We start from the raw sequence: 14,899 nt of genomic DNA, 5'->3' as shown, positions 1-14,899 counted from the left end.
CGCCCACAAAACGAACAACCTGCAACGCCCACCGCTTCGCCTTTTTTCTCGCGCGAAATTTAAAAGACCTGACCAGACCTGACGTTATTGCGAAGCAAAGGTGCGATAAACGAATGACGGTCTCAAAATTTTCGTGACGTTATCGTGAAATGACGTTAAACGGGGTGACGTAGAACGAGGACTCACTGTATGTTCCAATATTTTGCAAGAAATGGAAGTGAGTGAAATCGGACGGTAATTACTAGGCTTTTCCCTATCTCCACCTTTAAATATAGGCGTGACGTTCGCTGTTTTCTAATCTTTAAGGACTGTGTGTTCTGCTAGAAATTTTTCTAACACTATCTTCTAGTAAGGCGCTATCTCTGATGCTGATTCCTTATACACTCGAGCTGGGATGGGATCAGTTCCTGTAGATTTCTTTGGATTAATAGAGCTGAGTTGTTTTTCTAAACCACTGCTTGAAATACAGATAGTCGGCACCTGCTCGTGGTAGAGTCGAGGTAGAGGTGTTGATATATTGGTCGTGAAATTAGAGAAGACACTATGTAAAAGTTATTAAAGAGATTAGCTTTATCTCGATTGTTCGTCACTCTATCGCCACGTTCATTAATGAGTGAAGAGACTGTAGCGCTATTTCCCCGTACCTCCCTTACATATGACCAGAAAATGTCATCTAAATATTCGCCCAACATTTTTGTTTTGAATTCACTCAACGCCTCCCTAAGTGTTCTCTTCGTCTCTTTTTTCAATTTTTTATAATCTTCACGCATTTCTTGTATTTTCTCACAGGTAAGTCCTGCATGTGTCTTTATATCTTATCGTGAATTGCTCTCTTTAGAGCTTTACGGACTTAAGCACTGTACCATCTCGATTCAGTATTCAAACGTTTTAACTTACTGGGTATCGTTTTATCCACGGCATCTTGCATAATACTAATGAACTTTTTCCATGCTTCGTTTACCCCAAGGTTGAGAGTGGCGTCTTTGAAAACAGTGAATTAGTTCGGCAAGTACTGCTTTAACCCTTCAAAATTCGCCTTATGGAATAAATAGACCCTTCTTCTCGACACAGGTTTTCTATCGGAGACGATACGAAACTTTCCATGCTTTGCCTTGTGGTCACTTATACCAGCCACAGCCTCAGTTCTGATAACGCACTCTGGAATATTCGTTGCCAAGATGTCTAGTATGTTGTTACCCCTGGTAGGTGTATCTACTAGCTGAGTCAAGGAATTGGAATAAAATGAGTAAAGCAAAGTTTCGCACAGGTCCTTGTCTTTCCCTCCATTTTTAAAACAATATTTTTCCCAATCGATCGATGGAACATTGAAGTCGCCGCCAATTATGACACTATTACAATTTTTCTGAGAAGTAAAACGTCTTATCTGGTTATCTAACTCTAAAACTGAACCTAGGCTTGAATCTAGTGGTCTAATATATGCGCATATAAAGTATCTCATATCTGAGCATTCGATTGAGCACCAAACACTTTCCAATTCACTATCTCCAAAATTCTCGGCTGTGCTTGTGATTTCATCCTTGACTGCAATGAATACTCCTCCTCCTGTTCTTGTTTAACGGTCCCTTCTGTATATCGAATATGATTTCGGGAAGATCTCTCGGTCGTGTATTTCATCCGATAGCCAACTTTCAGTTCCTATGATTACATCAGCTTCTGTTATTAGAATTAAATGGTGGAAATCAGCGACTTTGTTCTTAATACTACGGCAATTTACAACTACGATCGATAAAGCTTCTTTTACACACGGTTGTGTGAACTTTCGTGATAATTTAAGTTTCTCATTGCATACTATATCTGATTTTTCTGATGATCTATCACTATTTTCACAAGGGCTATTTTGACGTTTTGAACGCTTTATTGCTGTTTGAACGAAACCCTTGACCCCATGATTTACTATCCCCATATATACCCTACACTCTGCCCTACTCACTAACCTAAAAAAGGCCTACAATGCTCGAAGATTCTACTCGCTACACACCTCGCTGACTCGGCCGTGTAATGAACTCCCGAACGATCCAGAGTGTTACGACACGATCGGATTACCGGCCGCAGATCAACGAAGGAGGCTCCGATATCCTTGCAGAACTGACGTAGCCTCTGATTTATGCCTTCCACTCGGCTCCAAATCAGGGGTCCACGATCGATCCTCCGACTCCAATAATTGCACCCACCCGCTTCACTTCGGCATTCAGATCCCGGAGGGAATCTAGAATTTCCTCAGATCCACGGAAGGTGGCATCATTGACGCCGACATGAGCCACAACCCGCAGTCTGGAGCACTTCGTGTCCACAACCGCCGCACCAACCGTCTACGTCACCTGCGGAACGCCGTGGCGTGGTCGGAAAGGCCGGCCTGGCTGGACAAAAGTCTGTCGAGCACTTATATTGCACGCATAAGCGCCAAAGTTTTTTGAAATACCTCCAATATCGATTACTTTACCTTATTAAATGGTTAAAATAATTTTATCTTGACCTGAGGCAAAAATAGGGGGTTTGGGAATTCCCCAGTTTTCACTATATTGGCTGATAATTAATTATTAGGTGAAATTATTATCGCTCTGTGCGAATTAATGTTTAAGCTGTCAAATATGTTATCATCTTTCATTTGCAATAGCTGAAAAATTTCTACGTCCTTGAATAAGAGATAACGGCAATGGGTATTAGCCCCATCATATTTGATGAGAGGTTCTTACCAGGTGTAATTTAGTGGGGCAGTTTCTAAATTACCTGTGACTTTAAAATTACTCTAGTATCTCCTTTTTGAATGACAAATTTTAATTTCAAAATTTACAATGGAAATAGCAATGTTACAATGCGTTTCACAATACTTAAATGTTTATGCAATTTACAGAAAATAATCACTTATAGACATTTTAATAAGGCGAAATTTACTCTTGTTAACCCTACCAGAAAATTGCACCTAATACAAGAAATTAATGGGCATAAACCAATCACTTTGCAACGTTTAAATAATTTAAATTTTGCAATTTACAGAAAATAATCACTTTTAGACATTTCAGTAAGGCGAAATTTACTCTTGTTAATTCTACTTAGCCAGAAACAAAACCATCCGAGTCACTTAAGCCATAATTTTCATCTATTGATGGCAGTAAAACATTCATAACTTCGGGTGGGTAAGGGGAATTCTTCACTTTTTTCTATTTATTTTGGAAGATATTAAAGGGTCTGATGATACCAGAAGAATGTTGAAGAGGTCTTCATTTACCGTAGCAGTAGAGATTTTCCTCGTGTTGCCTTCCCTGTAGCGCCTTATATCCTTATTTCGGGACTCCTTTGGCTCTTCGGACAAAACACCAATTGGTAATGATACAATGATAAATGAAGAGCAAACTTAGTGCATGTCCACAGTAATTTTATTCGGTACGACGCGTTTCAGCGACCTTACTTCGCTATCATCAGGTACAAAAAAAACCTTTAATATACTTACTCTATGGTTCAACGTATCCCTAAATAACAACTACTTCAAATATATAAAACATAACTCCTTTGTACCAGTGGGGTAGCTTGATGGAAATTAATTCGGTAGATTTTACCAGTATGGAAGATAATAATAATTCATCAGTTCATGCTCACATAAATCATTTAACTTGTCACTTCACTCTCTACTTCATCATTTCTACTACAAGAAAATAATAAAACGTTCTTAAAGAAATAATGAGAGTGATTGGTAACAAATCCAAGACATACACAACTGTAAACAGAGCCATCACCACTTAGTGATCCGAAAAAACACCAGGAATGTTAAGGTGGCTGAGGAGATGGATGGATTAATAAATGCGAGAGAAATGAGACCACACCTAGTAGCACTATTAAAAAGCCGCCTTTTCTCATGCTGTGAAAGAAAATACGGAGTGGCTTGCATTTTGGATTGGATGAAAAAGTGAGCTCATGACCATGTTGACTTAACAGATGACAATAGAATTATAGATATTGTTGATGACAATCTGCCAATTGGTGTAAGAGTTTTAGGAACGTTATAAAAATTCAATTAGAGAAAAATGTGTGTATTTGGGTGGAATTAGGTGTCTCTGGCCTTACGTATAAGAAGAGAGAAGATAAATCGATGCTTACGAGTAAGTATGGCGGTGGTGGGGAAGGGTCTACGCAGCGGCACGAAGGGGAAAAGTATAACCCTGCAAAACTTATGTGAATGGCATAAAATGTGATCATCAAGGAAATTATCTTACTAAAGATAAATGTTTTGGTAGATTTTTCTGAACGACATGGAAATCAGCAACCTATAAATGGTTTATCGCACAAGGTTGTCGAAACTTTATAGAAAAGCAAGAAGTAGCATATAAGAAGCAACATGTACAGGCACTAAGTTAAGCTTATATTTAATGTATTAGATGTTATTCTTTTGGAATAAATCTCAATTTGCATTGAATTACAGCTGCTATATCTTTAAAAATTAATGGCTGAGATTTTGTGGTGAAAGCCTTTCAAAAATGGAAAATTGTAGGCTCACAGAAAAGGATTCTACGGAGGTTTTTGAGGAGGGAGTTGAATGTTTTCTCCGCTCTTTCGGTGATTCCGTGTGAAATATTGGCGAGATTTTCCTATTTTTGCGGCCAGAAACTGTATGGAAGCATGTTGAAAATGCTGTGCTTGAAAGTCCACCTTTCCTCATTTTCAACCTTGGCATCAAAAATTTCTAGTGCTAATGTCACAGGTGCATTCTCTTTCAGTTTTTTTATATTTCATATACGTTCGCTATCGTAAAAATAAGAAAAGGAATATCGTGATGGCTTGCAGGGTACGTAGTGAAATTCCTTACAGCAAGGGTAAAGTATTCTAAGGTACGCCAGCAAGCGAGTTAGTTATCCCAGGCGAAACGGAAGCGTTGAGGAAGTGTTGGGGAAGCGTCGGACGGAGTGTTCGGGAAGTGGCGGGCGAGTGTTGAGGTAGCGTTGAGGAGGTGTCGCGGAAGTGTCCGGGAAGTAGATTATGGCCCACTTGGAACGCTTCCGGAAGCGTTTCGGAAGTGTTCAGGAAGTGTTCGGGAAGTGTCCATCCGACACCTGACGCTGCCACATTGCAAAAAAAGATTTCCATATGGAAAAATAAAATTTTAATTGTAAATCATGGTAATAATAATGAATAGCAGGTTTTTTTTAAAAATGAAAGGTAGAAACAATTTATGAAAAAAATGCCGCGTTCAAGAATCGAACCTTAGACCTACGGGTACGAGTCGGGCTCGGTAACCACCTGTCTACCGCTCTCGGATGGTGACATGGTAATTCTAAGGCATTATACCAGCTGCGACCCTCGCTGGCGGCGGTGGGACTTAGGAAATCAACGGCGACACGACCATCCTCTTCACTACCATGAATTGCGCTGTGTAAAGCCGTAGCTGTTTTTAGTGTACAACCGAGATAACATTTAAAATGCTCCTTAATATCCCACACAGCACTCAACCGCTACTTCCACTCCCGCAATACTTCATCGATGCTCCCGTTTCACGTGGGTTGTTTGCGAATTCTCTCAAATGCAACTTCAACTGTTATTTACCCTTTCAATCACACTTTATTAACTACAAATTAGCAATCAATTGAGGAAGTCTTATGACCAAAATAGCGAAGTCGAAGTGTCGAGAGACGGGGAGTGTTGAGGAAGCGTTCGGGAAGCGTTTCAACCCGGGAGTGGCGAGGAAGCGTCAGCGAAGCCGAAGTGTCGAGAGACGGGAAGTGTTGAGGAAGCGTGCGGGAAGTGTTTCAACCACGAATTGGGGAGGAAGCGTTCGGCAAGCGAAGGGTCGACAGTCAGGTAGTGTTGAGGAAGTGTTCGGGAAGCTGCCGGGAAGCGTCCACATACCGTTAAACGCTTCCTGAACACTCCCGCAACACTTCCCGGACACTTCCGCGATCGCTTCCGTTTCGACTGGGATGCTTCGAACCAACTCTCCTGCTCATTTAACCGTCAGCAATTTACCCGAATCGTTCTACATGAAAGCTTTAGATAAATATCGTCACCCCCTTTCTGAAGTTCTTGTCCCTTTGCACATGGGCCATGAGATTGTGTAAGCAATCCTTGCACATACGGCAGGATAATTAGGAGACACGCGCTGTGTTCTCCGGACGAAGCAATCGCTCGCCCAATTCAATCCGTTCATTCGATTAGAGAACCTCCAATCATAAATCACTCCTCTGTTGTATTCCTCAGCTGTGCACCCCACTCGACCCATCTCTTTGCCATCCTCCTCCCCCTCCGTGGGTAGATGCGAATGCCATCCGGGAGTGCACGCTGCCGGCTGGGCGCACTGCGGATTGGATTTCCCCTTCGCCTCCACTAACTGTATTTCTGTCGCCTAAATCCTATACCAATGATAGAGGGGGGGATCGGGTTGGTGTGATGGCTGGAGTATTGGCTTCCCATCCCGTGGGCTCGGGTTCAAAGCCCGACGGTGGCAGAGAATTTTCAGAGTCTACCCGATGCCTGCTTGAATGCTATATTGAAGACATTTCAAGCGCAACACTCCGTCCGTTGGGACGTTAAGCCGTGGTCGCCTTGGCGCCTTTCGTTAAGAGTAGGGTAATGCCGACGCCGGGTTTCTCTCCAACCTTCCTTCCATACCCTTCCCTCATGGCGCAAATGATCTCAGCTGTCGTGCGCCTCCTCCAAATGCCATACCATACTATGACAATGGAACAGTTTACCTGCGATAGCGAATTATAGGGTAACTAAACTGATATGCATTACTTACATGAAGTTACTAGTAATCTGGTCCTAAAACAAGTAGTTGGGATAGACTATAACCCTGTGGGTTTCAAGAAGGTCGAATAATATTCGGAATACGTCTTTCAAAATGAATGACTGTCATACAAAATACATACTTCATGCAAAACTTCGTAGGGATCGATGACAAATTTATTATGAATGCATCACGTGCATAAATAGGGCATTATCTTTAATATCGAAGATGTCATTTTGATGATGCCTTTTGATAAGAATTCCGATGATTTCCTGGTTCAAAACAATGTGATATGGCATAGAGTACACCCTATTTTTGCCTCGAAAGTATGGGTTTTATCATCCAAAAACACTTGAATTTATAACAGATGACTTGCATAAGCTAGAAATGGGAGAGAAAGATTAGGAACACCTATGGTTAAAATTAGAAGTGAACCATTTGTATCAATGACTATTAGGAAAAACTAGATATAAGGTATCTTGAAAATGCTAACATTATTAAGAATAGTAAAAGTTGGATAACACTAGACGGAATGAAAATCGGCCCGACACCATTTCTGCTGATTCTCATGTAAAATGACCTCCTAAATCTGAATACGAACTCCGTTTTTCCCCATCTCCCACCATTTTCGGGGGAGCTCCCCCCTCCATTTTTTATCACTTTTCGGTCATTTGGAGGAATTAAAAGGATTATTTTATCATTTAAAATTTTTCTAGGGGTTTAGAGGGGTGAAAATTTCTAAACATTAATATCTATCGTAAAGAGGTAGTTTTGGGGGGAATTGGTCTCCGTAAATTGTGTAAAAACGCATTAAAATGATCAATTTTGTCATTTTTTTGCAAATTTTCACTTATTTATAAACATTTTCAGCTTCCATTTCACATCATCCTCCCCCGAATGATAAAAACTTATTACAACAAGAAACAGCAATAACAATAAAAATATTCTGTTGCATAGCATAGCAACAATAATTAAAATATTTCGCAATAGCTCGGAAGATTCACTTTACTACGCTGGCCCTCGTAGTGCCTCTCCCGCTCCGGCTTGGACGGCAATTCTCTTGCTTTTGCAGCTAAAAAAGGAAAAGTAATACTTTTTAAATCCACGAAAAATATAAGATTGAGGTTTTTATATTGTCATTGGAGTTAAAAAGTAATCTTTCTCCTTAATCATGGAGTTCCATAAGTATCAGCCTCTCAAGTCAATTATGTATATTGAAGGTGTCGTCATCTTCCCTCGGTATACCTCTAGCAATCCCAGAGTCAACTCTTTCGGTGTTCTGGACAAGGATCCTTTTTTACAAGGAGTATTAAATGTGCAAAACAGTGAAAATTGTTTTACTCCGGTGAATGTCAGTATGTGACCTTGAGTTGTGGTCATTACCGTGATTGTGCAATTATGTTACGCGTGTGTAAAAATTATCCTCATCGCTTTTGCTAAGTTTGCGGTGAATTGACTTAAACATCGCAACAATAACCTCTTTCTTTAATTCTTAAAACTGCTTGTAAATTTTACTCTGGCTGCCAAATTGACGGTCAGGGCTAGGATTGAGCTCCAGGTGTTTGCTGCACCACTTGTTACGGTAATTTGACCAAATAGTTGGTCAAACTACTATAAGTAACATATGACACAAAGTTACGCCTAAATGAATGCCAATCTCTTAGAAAAGAGCATAAAAATCTGTTCCGGTTGGACAAGACAGTCAACACTGAAATTACGTTTTATGTAAGTTGATGGCTTAGTTTTTTACTGTAATTAAATGCATTGTTGATAAAAAGATGCTCTGTGACCCAGAAAATGGAGACTGTTTATGTATTCGTCAAATACAAGCTATAAAGTCGTCCTATTGGCCAATGGGAACGAGTTAACTTCTGTCCTATCTGCATACTCTGCTGATATGAAGGATGCGTACGGAAATATCAGTCGAATTCTTGAAAATACTAATTATCGTGATTATAATCGGTAAGTTGGCGCTGATCTGAAAGTTGTCGCTCTACCCACGGGACTGCACTCAAGCTTCACAAAATACTGCTGCTTCCTTTGTGAATACAACAGCGGCGCCCGAGGAAAACATTAAATCTTACGGAAATTATATTTTTCTCTTTGTTGATGTGTATGTGGTATTGAGGGCGCCAGGGTGGTAGCTTACCTTCTGAACTATTGGCACACATTTTCATTATTTTTTCCATGCCGTGTTGTTAAATATTTTTATTATTGCTGATATGAGCTGTTGATATATTTTTCCATTATTCTGGGATATTTCGGGTTAGGAAAGACGAAATGGGAGCTGAAATATGAGGAATGTAAGTGAAAAAAGTGCTAAAAAAGGAAAGGTTCCTAATTTTTAATGTGTTTTTTTAAATCATTAGTTCTAAATTATTCCCGGTAGGGCCACGCATGCCAGATAGGTCGAAGGGTAGGAGCCAGACGAAAGGTAGTCCACGTGATGGTGTCACGTAAAAAACACTGTTGGAATGGAAGTGGGAAACCCTACCAACTATCTCTTCCCTGAACACATGGAGTACAACCAAATGAGCCTCGGAATCTCATCGCCCGGGACCCGTCCGCAAAGGGCGGGTGTCGGGCACGGCAGCGAGGTCGGCAAGGTCCTCGGGGTCGCCAATATGCGAAATCCTTGCAGAGACTTATCATCATCACCATCAGCGGCAGCAGCAATGAAGAAAGAAGAATGGAAGACCAAGAAGATGGAGAAGAAGAAGTCGGCTATAAATGTGGGGACGTGGAATGTGAGGACTATGATGAGGGCGGGAAAGTTATAAAATATCAAAAGGGAAATGGATAAAGGGAGGATAGAATTCTTAGGATTATGCGAGGTGAGGTGGAGGGATGGGGGGACTATTGGAGTGATGGGTATAGGGATATATATAGTGGAGGGGAAGAAAGCCAGCGGGGGGTAGCATTAGTATTAAACGGGAAGATGGGTAAGCGTGTGGTAGGTATAGACCAAGTAAGCGATAGGATTCTGGTGGTAGAAATTGAGGCGCGGCCCGCCAACCTTGTGGTCGTCCAAGTTTACATGCCCACTAGCAGTTATAGGGAGGAAGAAGTAGATGAGGTGTATGAACAGCTCGAGGAAACAATTAGAGACACACCGGGTAAGAAAAATCTGGTAGTGATGCGGGACTGGAACGCTTCAGTCGGGGAAGGTAGGGATGGAAACGAAATAGGAGAATTTGGATTAGGAATTCGAAACGACAGGGGCGAGAAAGTAGCAGAATTTTGCAAGAGAAACAAGTTATTCATCACAAACACGTGGTCCAAACATCATAAAGGGCGAAGGTACACGTGGAAAAGTCCAGGGGATGTAGGCAGATATCAAATAGACTACATCATAGTAAGACAGAGGTTTAGAAATAGTGTGAAAAACTCGCGCAGCTTCCCAGCAGCAGATGCGGATTCAGACCACGATTTAGTACTTATGAAATGCAATGTAAGATTCAGAAGGCTCATGAAAGGAAGGGGGGTGAGGAAATGGAATGTAGAAGCACTGAAGGGGAGTATGAGGAGAGAATATCGGAAACTTGTGGACATCAGTGTACGGGAGATTGAAGGTATGAAGTCTGTTGAGGAAAGATGGGATAATATTAAAACTGGAATAGCTAATGCGGCGGAGAAGTCAATTGGCTACGTTGACAGCAGAAGGATAAAGAAGCCTTGGGTTACGGAGGCGATGGTAATAGAGATGAAGGAGAGAAGGAAGTAGAAGAGCGTGGACACAGAGGAGGGAAAAAGAATGTATAGAGAGCTAAATAATCGATTACGTCGTGAAACTAAGAGGGCAAGGGAGGCTTGGTGGAAAATACAGTGTGAGGAAATGGAAAAGTTCCAGAATGATGGAGAAGTAGGCGCGTTGTACGCCAAAGTTAAGTCGCTATCGGGCGGCAAAAGAGGACAAGCCATGTTTAAAATTAAGGTTAAAGATAGGAGAGTGCTAACTGAGCGAGAATAGGTACAGAGTAGATGGAAGGAATACGTGGAGGATCTGTATGACGGAAGAAACAGGCCGGAGAGATTGAGTTTAGAGGATGAAAGTGCAGTGGAGGAGGACAATCTTGGGCCGGGGATATTAGATTCGGAAATAGAGATAGCACTTCGTGATATGAAGGCTAGGAAAGCAGTAGAGGTTGACAATATCCCGTGTGAGCTTCTGAAGAATCTAGGGAAGGATAGTAAGAAAATGTTTTTCGAACTAGTTCGCAGCATCTATGAGGGGGGGTGTTGGCCGGAAGATTTCGTGAAGACGGTTTTAATTCCGCTTCCGAAAAAGAAGAAAGCTGTGGAATGCGGAGATTATAGAACTATCAGCCTAATATCGCATGCGGCGAAGGTGGTACTGAGGATATTGAACAGACGAATGGAGGCAAGGGCAAACGAGTATTTGGGCGAAGATCAATTTGGTTTCAGAAAAGGGAAATCAACTCGTGATGCAATAGCAGTAATGAGGTCCCTCGTCGAGAGGAACCTAGAATACGACCAAGACGTATATGCCTGTTTCGTGGACTTTGAGAAAGCATTTGATAGGGTGAACTGGGTTAAGCTAATGGATATTCTCAAGAGAACAGGTGTAGATTGGAGGGATAGACGACTGATTCGTAATCTTTATATGGCCCGACTGCGCAAGTGAGGGTAGCGGGCGAGGAATCTGGGTGGGCAAGCATTGGCCGAGGTGTAAGGCAAGGCTGTCCTCTATCGCCGCTGCTTTTTAACGTATACGCTGAGGAGATGGTAAGAGAAGCGTGGGACGAGTTGGAAGCTGGAGTGAAAGTGGGATGAAATGATGTTGAAATCGGTTAGGTTCGCGGATGATCAGGCCCTGATTAGCCATTCAGCGAGGGGATTACAGGCTCTAGTGGATGCGTTATACGAGCGGTGCGAGGAGTATGGGATGAGGATTAATCACAAGAAGACTAAGGTAATGCGGTTTTGTAAAGTATCGCGAGCGAGGAATGTGAGACTCAAGATCAAAGTAGGTGGGGAAAAACTTGAACATGTAGAGCAGTTTAACTATTTGGGCAGCACATTAGAGGAAAACGGACACAGTAGCAAAGACATCAGGAAGCGAATTGCACTAGCAAAGGAGGCGTTCATGGACAGGAAGAAGCTTCTTAGAGGATCGTTATGTTGGAGTTTAAAGAAAAGGTTAGTGAAGAGTTTGATTTGGAGTGTAGCTCTCTATGGTGCCGAAACATGGACACTGAGGAAAGAAGACGAGAGAAGATTGGAGGCATTCGAGATGTGGGTATGGAGAAGAATGGAGAGGGTGAAATGGACGGAGAGGAAAAGGAACGACGAAGTGCTGGATATGGTGGGTGAAGAGAGGCAGCTTTTGGATGAGATACGGAGGAGACAGAAGGTATGGATGGAGGGAGTACTCAGCGGTGAGGGGATGTTGAAAAAGGTGTTAGAGGGTATAATGTTAGGGAAACGAGGGAGGGGAAGGAAAAGAGTAGGATTTTTGGATAGATTGAAGGGGAGTAGGCCTTATAGTGAATTGAAGAAGGCGGTAATGGAAGGAAAGGAAGGCTCCCAGATCACTTCTTTAGTACTCCATGCAAACCTACCTTAATCGGTAGAATACTCTAATAATAATAACGGAAACTAATCCCCTCAAATCTACATCCCTACCATTAATTATCATGTTTTAGAACTTTTCACCGCTCAAAAACCTAATAAGAAATATAAATGTCAATATAATCCTTTTCATTTCTCCATATTATTGCAAAAGTGATAAAAATGAGAGGGGAGGCTTTCCCCCGAAAATCGTGGGTGATGGAGGAAAACGGATGTCATATTAGGATTCAGGAGGTCATTTTACATAATAATCAGTGCGTATGGTATCAGGGCTCGAGAAAAAATTATTTTCTTGCCGTCCAGTGTAATCTTTCTTGATCATTGCCTCTAGAATAATAAGTTCCGCAATGATAAATACATCCCAGCGGTGAAATTGATTTAATCTTGAATTGGAGCTAGTAAAGGAGAGTTACCGAGATTTTAATTTTGGGAGTGAGTAGAAGAACTACCTCAACCAAATATATTATGAAACGTTTTTTCTTGTTATACAAAGTTTTTGCAATAACTAATCAATGTCAGGGATTAAAACGCGTTCTTTAAAGCTTAATTTAGTCTCTCAGAGCAGAACATTTTATTTTTCATGAATATCTACATCGAGGTGGGTTTGTCTGAAGCTACTGATATGGCAGGATTGATAGGGCCTTCTTTTGGCGTAAAATACGGTGAGTGATCGTATTTTCAGTAAGCATATCTGTTGAATAAACTAAAAATAAATTCTGTCTCACGCTGAGCTCGGGCTTCAATGGAGAATGGTTGTTGTTAGGTGGTTTTGCTTGGGCCTTGGCGGCGTTGCCTCTCCTCAATTCATTTTCCACGGACGCTTTCGAACCCCACTCAGAGCCAATCGGAAACTATTTTGTAGTTGACTGTGTGCGGAACAGATGTCGTGATTAAATCTCTCCTAGTTCCTATTCTGCCGCCCATTTGAAATGGTAGCACCGTATCAGGAGCATTCCTCTGAGCTCCTACGACTTCTCTTATTGTAATCACGGTATTTGTTTTGGTGGAAGACATAAAGAAGTAGAATGGATGCAAGGGCGAAGGCGGTCAGGGCCAGAAGGCCTTAAATTTGGTCGTTGAAGCTTAGCTTTTAGTCCTTAAAGGGAAGAAAAATGAATTCCTTATTCGATCTAGAATTATAATTAGCACGAGGAATGGAATGTTAAAATAATGAAGTCAATAATCCAGTCTTTTTTTCAAAATGATGCCTCCACTCGCAGACGTTCGGTATTAATGCTTATTCCTGACTGAAACGTTCCCAATTTGGATTATTATGTCCACCTAGGTGAATATTGAAATTTTCTGTTTCAAATTCTAAGGTGGTGCCTGAAAAGATATTTCATTAAATTTGGGTAAAAAGTGATGTAGTCAACGTCTAAATTAAATAAATTATTTCCGATCAAGTAGAAGCATATATAATAGCGAAGAAGTTAAAACTATAGAACGATAACCTTGTCCAAGCTGTTTGCAGAATATTATAATGCAATTACAAATAGGTAGTAAATGGTCTCGAAATACTTTGAATATCTTTTTGAATTTGTCTACGTAGGCCTAAAAAATAATAAAAACAGGGCAATTTTGGCAGTTTTTTGGGTAGGAAATGTTTCCTATGCAACATCGGAATACTGTTTGGTTGCCATTCATCAGATTATAAAAACATTCAAAGGATTAGTTTCATTTAAGAAGCTTTAGTGGAGATTTCGTTCGGGATGAATTTTACTAATAGGTGATTTCCGGTTGAAGTAAAATTCCTGGAACTACTCGAATTCTCCAGGAGTATTGATTCAATTCCATCTGGCCACAATATTTGCGTTGGTGAGGTGAGTGATTGAATTACTTCCCGTCCCGTTCCTATAGCCCCGAAGACATCACCTTGTCAGAAGTAAGCAGAGCTTAAGCTATGGAGGGAAGGGGGTTTCAAATGAAATAATGTGTACATGTTGTTGTTACTTCCATTTTATTGATACCTCTTGATTTGCGGTAGATTTAATGTATGAAATATATGTTCGTTGGCGATAAATACAAATAGAATTCACCGCATAAAACAAGTGACTTTCCACGCAGTCACGCGCACGGGATCAAGTTATACACTGCAGGGATGAAGTTAGTCTTGAAAATATTTTTTCATGGAGAATGGATAAACACGCGCTCCTCTCTAGTGGATGCGTCATTAGGCTCAAAGATTATGTCTGTTGTATGTTATTCTTACAGGATATTTGGTATCCCTTTATCCAACTTTTATTCGAATAAGGAGTTTATCCCCAACTCATTCCTCTTTCTCCTTGTTAGAATATAGTTGCCGCCATGTACACTAACATTGATAGATTCAGATATTTTATGCTCTGCCTTGCGGAAGTTGTCTTTCACAAGTAAATGAAGACTTGGTTTTTTCCAATGAGATACATTCAAGGGACGTCATATGCCTTAGGTGCTGTTTTCGAACCCTTTATCGATTCCAATGCTGCGCATATGAAAAGGTAATGACTTAATCTCATCGTGGATTATCTCATGTGATCGCTTTTGAAGGCCCTTCTTCAACAAGTTCGTTTATTATTTTCTATTTCAAGTAATAGA

The sequence above is a fragment of the Ischnura elegans genome, chromosome X (assembly GCF_921293095.1).
Source record: "Ischnura elegans chromosome X, ioIscEleg1.1, whole genome shotgun sequence".
Classification (NCBI taxonomy): domain Eukaryota; kingdom Metazoa; phylum Arthropoda; class Insecta; order Odonata; family Coenagrionidae; genus Ischnura; species Ischnura elegans.
Note: the sequence above shows the minus strand (reverse complement) of the source record.